The sequence below is a fragment of the Triticum aestivum genome, chromosome 7D (assembly GCF_018294505.1).
Source record: "Triticum aestivum cultivar Chinese Spring chromosome 7D, IWGSC CS RefSeq v2.1, whole genome shotgun sequence".
Taxonomy (NCBI): Eukaryota; Viridiplantae; Streptophyta; class Magnoliopsida; order Poales; family Poaceae; genus Triticum; species Triticum aestivum.
In genome coordinates, this window is record NC_057814.1 from 78,265,457 (window position 1) to 78,281,782 (window position 16,326).

Genomic DNA, 16,326 nt, shown 5'->3' on the forward strand with positions numbered 1-16,326 from the left:
GCTGCAGCCACCTCTGCACAAATAATTCTTATAACGCAATGCAACCGAATCAAGAGAGAGGGAGAGAGAGATAGAAATTAGAGAGGGGTTTGCAGACTCACCCGTACACTTGAGGCAGCGAAGACGCAAGTGAATAGAGCACCTACGCGTTGGGGAAGAGGGGATGGGCGTCGACGGACGGGACGGATGGCACCAAGCTCGTGGATCCTCCGTACATATCTGCCTCTTCTGGCCGCGAGGGCGCGCGAGGAGAGGATGGTGGCGTTCAGCGGAAGGCCGCCCTCCTCACCCGCGTGGCCGCAAACCACCTCTTCCTCACTCAGTTCGAGCCCATGCTCTCCTATGGCGGCTGCGCCCGATCCAGAAGAGAGGAGGAGGAGCCACCGGCGCGATGCGGGAGGCCGTGGGAAAGAGGGAGGAGGCGCCGCCGGATGAGGAGGAAGGAGGAGGCGAGGGAGTGGAAGGAACGAGGAGGACGTGATCCCTTTGACTGCTCGATCTAGGTTTTTTCACGGGCGTCTTCATTGGTCACCGACCGAGTCGACGAGCACTTCGCTGCCGCGTGGACCAACGATTTTATGGGCCCAGTGGCAGTCACCCAGTAAATCAGTCAAAGATGTAACAAAAGATAGCAATGAACAGTAAAAATCGAGGGTGAAAAACGATCGAGCGAGTTGATCGAACGGCCGACCATTGCACGCGCGCGAAGGCCTCCAGATGGGCGGGTACCCTAGCAGGCTTTATATGTTCGATATGGATCCGGGAGGAGGTAGTATATAAAAGTATATCCACCAGCATCGCTAATAGCCAGAGTTGCATCGTGCAGGTTAGGTGTTTCTTAATAAACATATTGTATATACTATATATAGTAGGTACATGCATGCATGCGGGGTTGTGTCCAATTGGAATAATACATTGTGTAACTCATCAAATGTGTGATACTAATTAATACTGTATTACCTCCGATCTCTTTTGTTTTTTACGAAAAACTTCCAACCTACTCATTTTCAAGGATGCAGTACAAAGAACATCAGAGAGATAATAAAAATTACAACTAGGTCCGTCGAGCACCTAGCGACGAGTACAAGGACTAGAGCGAGCCGAAGGCGAGCCACCCTCATCGCCTCGTCCCTCGTCGGAGCCGGACAATCATTCTTGTAGTAGATAGTCAGGAAGTCATCGAGCTAAGGCCCCATTGGACCAGTGCACCAGAGCAGGAATCATCGCCGATAAAGAAAGTGATAGATCGGAAGGAACAAACCTATAGACACCCAAACAAAGATGAACGAAGACCGGATCCAAACAGATCCACTGAACACCAGCAATGACTGAATCTCGTGAGATCCGATGGAGACTCACCTCCACACGCCCTCCGACGAAACTAGATGCACCATCGGGACGGGGATAAAATATGAAAGACATTATTCCTTTTAAGGGACATCGCCGCTGCCACACATCCCCAAGACGTTGAACCAAATAGAAACGCGAACGAGATTGCTCCTGCCAGCGGGGGGCAGAGGTCCTCCGCTCCTCCATGGCCCCAAATTTCTATAGGCCTAGTATATATATTTTCCAAAAAAATAATGTTGTTCCGCTGGGCCGTTGGCTCGATGGGGCGAGCCAGCCACGAGGCGGGAGCTCCTAACCGGTGCTTTCAGCGCCGCTTTGGCATACTAGCGCTCGAAGGGGACACTGGTGGGCCGGCCCAGCAAAAAACTACCGATCAACGCACGAGACGCTCGAACGAGAGGACAGTTGTTCGCTCGTTGCTCTTTTTTTAGGAGTTCGCTCGCTCGCTTCTGCTGCTTCTTTTTGTCAAAAAAACCTGGTTGGCTGGTTGACCATCTGACAGTTGTATTTTGACTTTTGAAAAACTTCATAATAGTTAAAAAAAATGTAAATCTGCAAAGAGTTCATGACTTTATGGAAAAAAAGTTCATTGACATTGAAAATCGTTCATCAAATTTGAAATAAAGTTCATCCATTCTGAAAAAAGTTCATCAAAATTGAAAAAAAGTTCATCGCCTTTTAAAAAAAGTTCATCGAATTTGAAAACAAGTTCATCGTATTTGAAAACATGTTCATCGTATTTGAAAAAAAACCATCCATTTTGAAAAAAGTTCATCAAAATTGAAAAAAGTTCATATAATTTTAGAAAAAGTTCATTGACTTTAAAAATTGATCATCGAATTTCAAAAAAAGTTCATTGCATTTGAAAAAAGTTAATCAAAATTGTAATAAAGTTCATCCATTTTGAAAAGAGTTCATGCATTTTGAAAAAAGTTCATTGAATTTAAAAAAGGTTCATCAAATTTGAAAAAATCATTGATTTTAATAAAAATCACAAATATGAAGAGAAAGTTAGCATTTAGCAAAAACAAGATTAAAAACGGGAACAAAGTTCCAAGAAAAAAGGGAAAACGAACAAAACCGTTCCAAGAAAAAGGGGGAAAGAAAAAAGAAAGAAGAAATAAGGAAGAAAGAAGAAAGGGAATACCGTTAGAGTTGTGTCGAATATTGTGTACAAGGTAGGTTACAGTTGGACTTGTAGTTGTATTGTGTTTAGATAGGATATGGAGTCGTGTCCAAACAGTACACTTGTATCCTAGGCCTCTCATATATAGCGGGGGTAGACACACGATGTAACCTATGCCAACATAATAGCACCAGAACGCAGGGGTGAAGCCGGCGGTATGTGCCGGTGTCCAAGGCGACCGGGTGCGGTATTGTGGTGTCATGGGGAGGAGCGCCCATAGTCAGGCCCCGGGGGTGTAGCCATATCGGTGAACCTCGTTAACAAATCTCGATGTCGTGCTCGTGTGATTGCTTGGTCCTCTGATGATCGACGGTATGCCTCGGATTTATTCTGACAAGTGGTATCATGAGCTAGATTGTTCGGGGGCTGTAGATTGTTGACCTGGAGGAAATATCGAGTCTGAGTTTGCAGCTCGGTGTGGCGTGGTTCCAGACGAGATTGAAAACAACAATTGGATGGAGCTGGATCGAAGCGGCGTATCGTGGGAGCGTCGCAATCTCGGCGAGTTTGGACTGCATATGGCGGCGGATCGCAGTAGCAGTCGTGGGCGTGGCAGCGGCTCGCATGGCCGGCTAGCTCGCTAGCGGCCCGTCGGGCAGTGTAGGCGGAGGCTCACGGGATCGGGCAGCGGCCCGTGGCGTATGCATGTCCACGTAGGGGCGCTGGACTCGGCTGGAATTAGGATGCAGCGAAACGAGTTTTGTTTTGGGGCAGAATTGATAAATTTAACCTTAAAGTGAAAGTATTTCACAAACTAAACTGATTTTGAAAATATTTCACACTGCTGACCCTTTTGTGCAGCTCCCAACAGTAAGGCGATGCACTCTACTGTGCAACTCCTTACAGCTAGGCGCTGGACAGTGTAGTGCAGCTCCTTACAGCTAGGCGCTGCACAATGTGGCACCTGTGTGTTAGGCGCTGCACAGTAGAGTGTAGCGCCTTACTGTTAGGCGCTGCACATTAGGGTCAGCTAGGTGAAATACTTTCAAACATAGTTTAGTTTGTGAAATAGTTCGGCTCTGAGGTTAAATTTATGTCTTTTGCCTTTGTTTTGGACCAAAAGAGGATCGAGTCCTTGTGACACGGACGGAGGCAGGTCGAATCGGGAAGTAAAAAGACCATCAAGCATACGTGTCCATGAGGAGTCCTACTTGCATAGGCGTTGGCAAGGCAAAGGCAAATAGCCAGCATTGAAATTTTGTGCCAAGGGAACCACGTCACGTGAGAAGACCAGAAGATATTAGTACGCAGAGCTTCTGTTCGTGTACTTGAGTATCATGTTGGAAGCTTGGATAATTTTTTCGCAGGATCAGTCTACAAAGAATTATGGCGTCAACGGGTACCAGGTTTGAAGTGGAGAAGTTCAACGGAATTGAAAACCTTGGATTATGGCAGACAATGGTGAATGCTTTATTGGCGCAATAGAAATGCTTGAAGGTGTTGCGGGAAGTCATGTCAGCTGAGATGGAAGTACCATGTGATGGATGAAAATTCGTGGAAGACGATTTGGGAGCCTCGAGCGTGTCATGCAGCCGGACTACTTCGGCTGAGTTGGACTGGACAGTCTGACGGATCGACGTTAGTCGTTTGGTACAGAAGACGGTGGTGGGATCGGCGACGACGACATATGAGCGTGATGCTGATAGTGACCGACTTTTGGGGCATGAAAACACGTGGCGCAGGCCCCGAGGGCTTGTGCGGCTTCGACAAGACTATGGCGCGGGGTTGATTCAAGGTGATGCACACACGGAGCTTGAAGTCGACGGGGCGCGAGGGTGGACTGATTATCTACCATGGAGTCATGTTGAAGGTGGAGCTGAGGTCTGACGGAAGACTTCACTCAGTGCTGATTGAGGGGCTACGGCGTAAGAGCTCAGAGAGTCGAAGCCCATTGTAGCGGGAAAAAGTGAGTGACACGTAGTTCGGACTGGAGCCCAATGGTCTGATGGAAACGTGAAACTCGTCATCGGTAGGTGATGATCGGTGGTACTCTGCAGTGGGGGTTGAGTGGTGTGGTTTTGCGACCCTTGAGACTTGACCGGGACAGCGGAGGCTTGACGCGGTAATAGCGGCGTGGCGTGCGGTTATGCACGGGGCATGGAGACGGACCAGGGCTCTGGTGGTCATACATGTGGTGAGACAACTGCGAATTTGACTCGGGATGACTACAAGCAATGGTGAAATTCCTTCAAGTTTCAGACAGGGCGGTCAAGGAAGAGCGATCGATGATGCTGAGTTCAGGTAACTCTTATGTGTGACACCCAATATGTGAGTTGTTCACTTTCACGCGGGTCAGTGATCGGTGTGTGATGGCGTTGACGGATACTCTGGAAGTTGGGAGCACAAACTAGAGTAACAAGAAACTTAATTTTGCTCAAGTGTTGATTGTGGTCAAGAAAAGAAGGGACTACAAGTTGCAGGTGGAGTCACATGGAGTCTTTGGAGTAGCAGCGATACTCATGGGATAAACTCAAGTCCAATGTACATGGAAGTTTGACGCATTGACGAATTCAGGGTGGTGGAGAATATTCGGCAAGGTGGAGTTTGTTAGAGTTGTGTCGAATATTGTGTACAAGGTAGGTTATAGTTGGACTTGTAGTTGTATTTTGTTTAGATAGGATACGGAGTCGTGTCCAAATAGTACACTTGTATCCTAGGCCTCTCATATATAGCGGGGGTAGACACACGATGTAACCTATGCCAACATAATAGCACCGGAACGCAGGGGTGAGGCCGGCGGCATGTGCCGGTGTCCAGGACGATCGGGTGCGGTATTGTAGCGGTGTCATGGGGAGGAGCGCCCATAGTCAGGCCCCGGGGATGTAGCCATATCGATGAACCTCGTTAAGAAATCTCGGTGTCGTGCTCGTGTGATTGCTTAATCCTCTGATGATCAACGGTATGCCTCGAATTTATTCTAACAAATACAAATCTAATGCGGTGGCTCAGTTGGTTAGCGCAGTTTGCGTACAACTTAATTTTTTTGCGCTCATGGTTCGAATCGCGCTCACCCTTGTAGATTTTTTGCGCGTTAAAAAAAAGGAAAAGAAACAGATGAACCGGCCGGCGTGGAAGAGCGGGTGTGCGACAGTTTGCATGAACACCTAAAACGAAGCGCTGTTTAGAGCATCTTCAACAGTGGCTGCAAAAAATACGCGCGGTAAAAGGTGATTTTAACATGCCTGGGACGGTTTCGCGCGCTCCAGCAGAGGCGGAAAACTCAGGCGCGCGGAAAACGATTGCGTGCGCGGAAGAAAGTGACCAGCCGCACGCTAGATTTGGCACGCCGTTTCCGGCACGCCTATAAAATGCAGCGCCCGCCACACGCCCTCCCATCGCTCTCCACCTCGCACACGCACCCTCAGTCGCTCTCTCATCGCTTCCTCTGCCGCTTTCTCGCCTCGCCGCCGACGCGCCACCATGCCGCCGCGCCGTCGGGGAGCTTCGGGCTACCGCAACGTAAGCCCGTGCCTGTCCGGCGCCCTCTCGGCCGAGATTCGGTCCGGCGACGTGCGCCTCGGCCTCGGCACCTTCGAGACCGCCCACGAGGCCGCCCGCGCGTACGACAGGGCGGCGTGGCGCCTCCGGCGGGCCTGCCTGGACATGAACTTCCCGGAGGTGCCAACGCGGGAGATGGCGCAGGAGCTGGCGCCTCCCCCGCGGCTTCTCGCCGGCGAGGATCATCGCGAGAACTGGAGGCAGGAGCGCCGTCTCAGCCTCGCCGAGATGGACGAGGAAGCCATGGCGTTGTGGCGCCAACGCTTCCCGCAGGACGTCACCAACGAGCAGCAGTTCTTCACGGAAAGGAGGGAGGAGAGGAGGGCGGAGCGAGCTGCCTATCGCGAGGACCGGCGTACGCGGAAGGCGGCCGTGAGTTCAACATCGAGTTAGGAGCAGCGTTGTCCTGGGACTTCGAAGATGATCGGTACCCTGACGCCTTCATTGTGACATCGGATGAGGACATCACCGAGGTGGAGTCCGAGTCGAACAAGGACGACGAGTAGTTTTTTTATCTATCGTTTTATGTATCGTAGAAGGAAGCTATGAACTATCTACGCACTATATATCGTTTTTTTATCGTTGAATTTATCTATGTACTATTTTATCGTTTAATTTATCTATCTATTTGTTTTTATCTATCTATACCTATATGTGTATCGAGTCGTAGTAAAAAAAAGCAAATATAGCGCGTCTGCTGAAACGGCTCGTGCGCGCTTTATTTTGCGGCGGCCGCTGGAGCCAGCACTTTACGGCACGCAAAAACTCCTGTAAATGACAATGTAAATGTTTTTTTACGCGTGGCGCGTTGCACGCATGTTGGAGATGCTCTTAGCAATTGCCCCGGGAGGCCGCTGCTCTAGAGTCTCGATCCCACGCGCACGCGATCGCTGCTGGTTCTTTTCTCGTTCGTCGATCACAAAACAGCAGGATCAATATGCGTTTCGGCGGTAATCCTTATGCCGCTCCTCGATCGAAAACGGGACCGTCCGATTGATCGGCGTCATTCAGGTGTCCTCACCATCTCACGGCTTCCATGCATTATACTCCCATCGTTTTTAAATATAAGTTTTTTTAAAGATTTCAATATGAACTACATACAAATGTATATAGACATAGTTTAGAGTGTAGATTCACTCATTTTCTCCGTATATAGTCCATATTGAAATCTCTAAAAAGACTTATATTTAGGAACAGAGAGAGTAGGTATGATTTTTTTTATATACCCAATTATTATGTAAGACCTTATACTATACTCCCTCCGTCTCAAATTATTTATCACATAAATGAATAAGATGAATACATCTATAACTAAAATACGTATAGATGATTTGTTTCAGTTCAGAAGAAACTTTGATCAATAAAGAGAGGAGAAGAACAAGAGTGCATACATCCCTCCGTCTCAAATTATTTATCACATAAATGAATAAGATGAATACATCTATAACTAAAATACGTATAGATGATTTGTTTCAGTTCAGAAGAAACTTTGATCAATAAAGAGAGGAGAAGAACAAGAGTGCATACAATGTGATTTTTTTCAGATCCGGAGAAAGTTTGAGGACGTATATTGGATTTACAGTTAGCTCCAGCCTCCAAATTTGAGAAGCAGGAAAAAAAGGGGCGTTGCGAGAATCGAACTCGCGACCTCTCGCACCCAAAGCGAGAATCATACCACTAGACCAAACGCCCTTAGTTGTTATTTAATTACAATATATCCTACTAATTCTTTAGCAACAGTTCCTGGTTAAGCTAGCTTGAGGCAAGCTTCACCGAAGGAAAAAGAAATGTCATGTGGGGAGCAGATTGGGTTTCCTCACCCAGTAAGAGAGGGTTAAACAAAATTGGAATTAGCGTGTCGGTGCTGAACATAACTCATATATATAAGATAAGTTTTTTTTTGCGGATGATATATAAGATAAGTTTTGACGATCTAAATCTGGTATATTTCTTCCCGCAAAAGAAAAATCTGGTATATTTCGTCAAGTGAGTATGCAAAAGCTAGAGTCCGACCATCGCTAGCATCGCAGTGAATACAATACTAGTGCTGGCATACCATTTACTTAGGCCAGCTGAATGATAAATCCGGTGTTTTCAGTGTGAACAATCAAGACAGTCGTGTCGTTCACGCCCATGAACAACCGTTAATACGACAATTTGACAAAATGGGATCGGATGAATTGTTATTTCATCCACCGTAGAATGTGAGACTTCCATGTATCTCAATATTTTTAGTTTGATTTTGATTAACAATTAGACCAATAAAATAGTACTGTGAATTATGCAATACAATGTGGTTTCACTTAATAAAAATTGGAATCCAGCAGTATTAATTTTGTTCTACCGTGTAACTCGCGTCTTATTAATGAGCACTTCTTGATCAGGCTTATAAATATTGAAATATGTAGAGGTCTTACATTCTACAATGAGAAAAGCACCATTGTACATAGCTTGAGACAGAGACACCTCCAAGCTCCTACCTTTATGAGTTAAACTTTTTTAAAAATCAATAGAGTTTGTTTGATTTGTTATTATTTAGTCCATAGGAATTTAATTTTGATGATGCAACCAATTTATTAATAAACCATCACCGTGCCCTGTCTCTAGATTTATTCTTCGATTTTAGAACAGCTATGTACAATCAAATTGTGCACTCCGTTAACTTCAAAAAAATTTGTGCACTCCATTTATTCTCTCACAAAACACAGGGAGACGCAACTTCCCACCACTAGCTCACTGAGTTCTCGTTTCCCCTTCTTGCAAACAATTATGACCATGGCTGGTCCATTCGTCACCTTTGTTTGTCTACTCATAGTGCTACCTCAAATCCAGGCCGTTTCTATCCCCTACAATGGAACTGTACCTCTTCAGGGGTGTCAGATCCCTTGACCGAGGTTAACTTGCACTTGTTCTTGCACCAATTCGTCGACGGACCAAACCAGCCAAATCGCAATGAGGAAACCTTGGTACAAACAAGTTTTCCTTTTGGGTTTGGGACAACGATAGTCCATGACTGGACTCTTACCGAGACAACAAATTCCAAAGATACCGTTGTTGCACGTGCACAAGGCGTGCATGTCCAGGCTGGTTTAACCAAGGATAATAGATGGTACATGACTCATAGCATAGAGTTTGAGCAAGGAAGGTAATATGTTCTCTATTTCACCATTTTTGAATATCTCAATATGTGTTTCGTGAGTTCTTTCGCCCGCGACATTGAAGTTATGTGCTTGCCTCTATTATATTTGTAGCTATGGATTTTACACAAGTTACTGGTGTACATACACATATTAATACTTGTGCATTTGTTCAAAGCTGCATGTACTTCTAACCTGCTGGCAGAACTTGCTATTTTGCACACGAAACAGGTTTGCAGGGTCTACCCTTCAGGTGATTGGCATAACAGAGGGTTTGGAAAGTGGCCAGTGGTCCATTGTCGGTGGGACTGGTCAGTTCATTATGGCACAGGGTATAATAAGTTTCACAAATCATCCTGCCTCTACTTGGGAAGATGGTATTAAAGAACTTAATATCCGTGTACGCTACACGACTCCACAACCTGTAATACAGCTATGGCTCCGGCTCTCGCAGAAGACCGCCTTAATTCTTTGAACCGCCGAGGTAGCACGGCAAGCCGCTTGAGTACATCTGACAGGAGGGTGGAACTTCATTCGACAGGGCCACGACGGCTAAGCCACGCTGTGACCCGGCGTAGAGTTGTTCTACCAGTGTGTAAACCGCCTTCAATTTTACCAGCATGCTTTGGTCAAGATTGGAACTCCTGGGGTCTGCATTGCAAAGTCAGGTAAGTTAATGACAATTGATAGACTTGTTAGAAAAGATTCAAATATTTAACACTTGCAGAATAACTTACCAAAGATTGCTGAGACCATCTGAGATACATGGCGTTTTAAGCCGGTTAATTTGGCGGTTGTTTCTGAAAGAGCCGCCTCAGCCTTCTCAGCCCGGTTGATCAAGGCGATCTTTTCATCAGCCCAGGCTTTCTTCTCTGCTTCAAAGTCCTTTTTCAGTTTCTCTTGTTCAGATACACTGAATTCAAACTTGGAGTTGGCTTTTTGGGTTTCAATCTCCTGTGCTTCTAGGCGATTCTTCAAGTCAGATATTTCCGATTCAAATTGATTAATGGTGGCCTGTACAAATGCCGGGTTACAATCAGGGTTATCATAATGCAACATGAAGTCCCAAGCACTTTGCAAGCAAAGATACTTGGCACTTGGGGGCTAATGTATGCTGAAGAACTCTGTGTACAGTGGCGGTTCATGGAAGTAAGTCCCAAGCACTTTGCAGGCAAAGGTACTTGGCACTTGAGGGCTAATGCATATTGTTGTTCCAAGTACTTCTTGATTTAAACGTGATAAGGACCGGTTCAAACATGTTGTTTTAGCCGGCCCTTGGGGGCTACAGGATAAGCCGGGCTTCTTACAGATATTACTAAGCTGATCTTAAGTCTACAACATATTTCATCATAAGCAATAGACTTGGGGGCTGGTATAGTAAGGATAAATAAAGTATAGCAACAAGAGTTATACCTCAGATTTTTGGTGTATCTGTTTCACCATGTCAATTTCCATGTCACGGCTGTTGTGCACTTGATTTATATAACCAGAGACGATTTCTCCAATACTCAGATGACTATAATCAGTGACATCCAGCTTAGCTTTGCGGCGTTCCAGAAGTTATTCTTTGGCGGAGCACTTGGCCAGCACGGTGGGTCTCCCCGGCTCAACAATGTCAGTTTTGATGATTTCGACATCCAGGTCATCCGTCTTGGCCGGGCTAGGGATCTCCGGATTTTCAGAACCGTCAATGGCTTGCTCGACAGGCGGGTCAACAGTAGGCGTTGGAATATCATGGGTTGGTTCAGGCGGCTGCTCATGAGCGGAGGTGTCAGGAGCAACCGTTCTGAGCTCCGGTTCATTCAAGATCGGCTCTTTGGCCGGCTTGTTCTTCTTCGCCCTCTTGCTGGGCTTTACTTGTACGCTGTGTAAAAATCAAAAGGTTAGTGCAAAAAACATGGGTAAGATAAGCGCAAGATAAACAGATTATCGTTACCCTGGAGCGGTTTTGAAAGCCGGCATACTGGACTGCATTGATTCGCCGGAGGAAGGTGAAGTTCCCTGATAGTTTGAGTCAGAAGAATTGAGTGGTTGACGAGTGAAACCCGCCAAAGGGTAAAAAGAATGTAAATCGGAGATGACCTCAGTCCGGCGTTTCCTTGTTACATCGGGTAAGCCGGAGGAGAGTTCCGCATCTTTACTGGTCCGGGTCTGCCTCCGGCTCTCATGAATCTGTCGCTTCAAAAGAAATTGAGGATCTTGGTAAGCTAAAGGATGTGAAAATCTTACTTTCCGGGTTACTCTTCGGACTTTCTGTCTCGGCAAAGGCTCGGAGTCGGAGGAAATTATAGTTACCTCTTCAATCGCTACATGACTCGCTCATGTATCCTCTTGATGATAATCATTGTCAATAAGATGGTTAAAAAAGGAGCCTAAAGAGTCAAGAGCTACCTCTGACTCGGAGGTATCTTCCAAATGAAGCATATCTGAGGCGCTAGGCTTGTTCCCCTTCTTCCGGGCAGCGGCTTTCCTGGCGGCTTTCTTGGTTTTTCTAGCTTTCTTTGCAGCTTCATGGTCATACTTGACCTTCCAAAATTCGTCATCAGCCTGTGAATTACAAAAAAGGTTTTTGAGTAAAGACAAAATTGTTAAAGTTGAAGGTAAAAATGCTTAAGTCAATGGCTTATCGCTGGAGCCGGGTTAGCTTTGCAGAAAGGACGTAAACCCACTTTCCCGCAGTCTGCCAGGCTCTCATTCAGAAGAGACTTGGTCATATCATCAACGACATCCTCAGGTAAGTCGTCAGGGCTGTGCCATAGAGGATCATTCTTTTGGCCTGTGTAATCGCACATCAAGCCGGGGCGGCGGCTCAAAGGAATAACCCGCCAGGCAAGCCAAAGCCGGACCAGATCAATGCCGTTTAGGCCATTCCCGAGAAGAGCCTTGACCTTGCTTATGGTGGGGGCAAGTGTTTGACGTTCAGCCGGAGACAGTTTATCTGGCAAAGGGTGAGTTGACTCCAGGCGCAGGGCGCGAAAGCCGGGCAGAGGGTTCTCATTAGCCGGAGAAGTGTCTTGACAATAGAACCATGTCTGGTTCCAATCTTTAGGGTGACTTGGCGATTCAGCAGACGGGAAGAGACAGTCTCTCCGTCGCTGGATTGAGATTCCACCAAGCTCCAAGCTGGGCCCATTAGCACGTTCATTTTGACGGTTCAAATAAAATAACTCCCTAAAGAGAAGCAAGCTGGGTTCTTCTCCAAGGTACACCTCACAGAACACTTGGAAATTGCAGATATTTGACACGGAATTGGGTCCGATGTCTTGAGGTCGCAGGTCAAAAAAGTGCAGAACGTCTCTGAAATTTTTTGAGCCGGGTGGAGAAAAGCCCCGGTTCATGTGATCAGTAAAGACGATAACTTCCCCTTCCTTGGGTTGAGGTTTTTCTTCTGTCGGATCAGGAGCACGATAGGACATGACTTCCTTCTTCGGCAGATAAGCAGTCTTCACAAACTCATTAAAGGTGTTATCTGTGACGATGGATCTAACCCAGTTGCATGTAACGGGTGCTTTGGGAGCCTTGGGCGGCATTATGGAGATGGAAGCCTATGACAAAATAAAAATTTCCGGCTCAAATTTAAGCCGGAGAAAATATTTCAATTCATATTCAAGATGGCGGCTTACGAAGGGGCCTAATGACATATGGCTAATTATATCAGATTATTCAAGCCGCCATGGGCATCATAAGCAGTTAAGTTATTTAAACCACCATGAGTGGTCGGAATTATTGATTGAGCATTGCCTTTTTTAAGCCGGCGATAAGAGTCGCAATGGCTAGGTGGATCTAACAGATACAGTTTTTTGTCTAAGTGTCGCACAAACAAGTTTCGCAGGTTGCAGCTGTTATTTTGGATCAAACGTTCGTTCAAAAAAGAAAATATTCTAGACCTAAAAACTGGTACAGATGAGTTCGTGAGTTCTAATGAGGCCTCTGTACAAAGAAAAGGGATCTACTAGTGTCAAAAATGGATATAAAACGATTACCGCAGGAGGATATATTGCTTTTTAGATCAGAAAAGGCTGTGTTGGAGGAACTCTGAAGAAACTATGATGAACAGCAAAAACGCAGAGGAACTTGCAAACCCTAAAATGCGGATCTGGGGTGCGGGACGGCAAGAACTTACAACTGCAGATCTACTGCGGAGGGTCGCCGCCATTCTCTGATCGATTCAGGTTGATGCAGCGGCCAAGATCGACGAAGAAAAGGTGCTCTACGGCAGTGGCGGCGGAGCTCGAGTGGTAGTGGAGTAGCGAGAGGAAGAAGACGACGAAAGGGGCAGAATGAGGAAAGACCGAAGGTCGTGCCTATTTATAAAGGAGGACTGATAAAGCGGGCGCAAAAAACGAGGAGGCCAAACATGGTTATGCAGCTACTCCGACGCCTCGATTTTCCGGATGGTCATTAAGATAAGGATCCGTTGGGATATGACAGAATAAAATATGAATTTAATAGAAGATGACGTCATGGCGGGTTATCATGAATCCAGAAGATGCCGTCATGGCGGGTTATAACTTTTGCACAGACAGAAGACAGAAGGCTTTTTCTTAAGGTATTGAAGATTGACATGAACCGGTTCAAATCAATCTGGGGCCTAATGTTGGGGATATAACTACTAGTGTAACCCGCCCAGGAGAGGCCGGGTTACGCTATGATGATTTATCATATGAAGCCCAATATCAAGCTCGAAGATGGCGGTTCAGTTAAGGGCCCAAAGCCCGCAGGCGACTTAAGGCCCGTAGTGATAAACCGCCATAATGGCATGACTTGTATTGGAAGGCAAGATTAACTAGTCACCGAGCTGGACACTGTTTATGAGCCGGCCGGGACTCTGTAGGCCGCGGGGCGTCAACCCGTGTATATAAGGGGACGACCCGCCGGCGACTTAGGGCAAGTAAGATCAGATCGAGAGCCGGGCATAGCGGATTCGCTCCCTGGTCATCGAAACCCTAGTAACTCCACCTCAACTGGATTAGGCTTTTACCTTCACCGCAAGGGGCCGAACCAGTATAACCCTCGTGTCATTTGTCCCGTTTTAACCCCTTTAAGCTTCCTAGTTGCGATGGCTCCACGACTAAGTCCTTTCATGAGGACATCTGCAGTGACAATTCCACGACAATAATTCTCAAAAGTTTGTATCCAAATTGTAATGTTCTACTTTTTGAAGGGAAACATTAGGACATTAGAGAGCACCCTACTAAAAATGCAATAAATTAAGAAATTTGTGCATATGCAATGCAAAGGCATTATGTCGCATTTCTATTTTCAACAACACTAGATGATACCATGCACTTTGTTGTGGGTATGTTTTGCAATATATATCACTGTGATTTAATATGGGGAGGATGAATATTGGGGGTAAATAGTATGAGAACTAAAACTGAAAATACATATGATTAATTGTGTCTGATTATTGTATATTTTTAATAATTTTAAAAAAATTAATCCACCATAATATAATGAAAATTCATATGCATGTTTGCACGTTGAGGTGGGTTTTGTCCTATCATGATTGCATGCTAAGGTTGACCTTTTCCATTGTATAATCCATGCTGATGTGACATGCTTGCATATGTTGAGAGAAATGGGTTAGTCGATGCTAGCTATTTAGATATAGAATATTAGTCATGTTTAACTAACCCAAATGCATTTTTTACACATTTAATTTGTAGTGGGTTGCATATCAAGTAACAAAGCTTTATGTACGCACACATGACATGACACAAGCCATGTTTTCACTTATTTTTCTACAGGCTTGAGGCGCAGCTCGTTTGTTGAAAAATAAAGCCGGCATGAGGAATTTGATGGAAACAATGTATTTGCACAGTTTCTTGCGGCGTGATGGATCGTTAATGTGGTCTACTTGTGTCACGAGAGTATGCATTAGCATACCCTCTTTCTATATTTCATTCAAAATAAGATGTGGGTTTATAGCATGGTGGATGTCCAATCCTTAATCCATGTCAACCCATCTGTTTGTTGGTGTCTATGTAATGTCTTGGATATGGTTTGCAAAATAGTGAAGCTTGTTTGTTTGAGAAACAGTTATCCCCAAAGAATTGTATTATGTGTATAATCATGCCACGGCCGTATAAATATATAATATATGAATACATAAAGCATAATAAATCAAGGAACACAAGACAACTATCATTCATACACTTAACCGCGTTTATCCAAGAAGCATTTTACATCAAGGTCCCTAATAAGCGACCCAATATTTTATGTATCATGCATCTAGAATAACTGCCAGCAAAGATATCACCCAGACGGCCATGAGGTCATGCAATCACTTTTCACTAGTAGGAAAAGGGGCTTTTACCCCGATTTTTAAGGGCCTTTTGTCCCGGTTCTCGAACCAGGACTAAAGGGTCGTTACTAAAGCCCTAACCCTTTAGTCCCGGTTCTTACACGAACCGGGATAGAAGGTCCTCCACGTGGCCGCTGCTGCCAGCCCAGGCAGGGGGGCCTTTGGTCCCGGTTGGTGCCACCAACCGGGACCAATAAGCAGGGCCTTTTGTCCCGGTTGGTGTCACCAACCGGGACCAATAGGCATCCACGCGTCAGCAGCTGGCAGGAGCTGAGGTTTTTGTTTTTTTTGAAAGGGGTGGTTTAGGGGTTTTGGGGGGTTAATTTAGGTGTTTCATATATTGTGTTAGCTAGCTAATTAATAGAGAGAAGTGTCCTCTCTTATCTCCGTGCTTGGTCGACGCTACATACTATATACGTATGGAGAGGAGTAGACACGCTAGCTAGTAATCAAATGAAGGAAACAGAAGATAGTCATGAACATATGCATACAGAGAGAAGTGATATCGACCACCTCTCCTTCTCCGAGATATTGGTCGAACAAGTTCTCGTATATCTATCCGACACTACCGGCTACATATATACAATAATTATCTCTTACAATACAATCTCCTAATTAAATTGTAGGAACACAGGGTCCACATAGTATTCTCCATTTTCAGTGATCACGTGGTCAAGGAAGAATGCCGCCAATTCCTCTTGAATTCCTCGCATACGATCTGGTGCTAGGAGTTCATCCCGCTTCCGAAACATCTAATTTGAAGAAGGGGGTCAATACATATATATATATATATATATATATATATATATATATATATATATATATATATATATATATGAATAAATGAA

The 16,326-nt window shown here is 45.5% G+C and overlaps 1 non-coding gene and 1 pseudogene across 1 annotated transcript; one reads left to right on the forward strand and one right to left on the reverse strand.

Moving 5' to 3' along the window:
* Window positions 1-7,654: 7,654 nt before the first annotated feature.
* TRNAP-UGG (transfer RNA proline (anticodon UGG)) lies at window positions 7,655-7,726 on the reverse strand. Its single transcript has one exon. It is a non-coding gene; the product is annotated as a tRNA-Pro (tRNA).
* A 1,083-nt stretch (window positions 7,727-8,809) lies between these two features.
* On the forward strand, window positions 8,810-9,646 carry LOC123170839 (dirigent protein 5-like; annotated as a pseudogene).
* The last annotated feature ends 6,680 nt before the right edge of the window (window positions 9,647-16,326 follow it).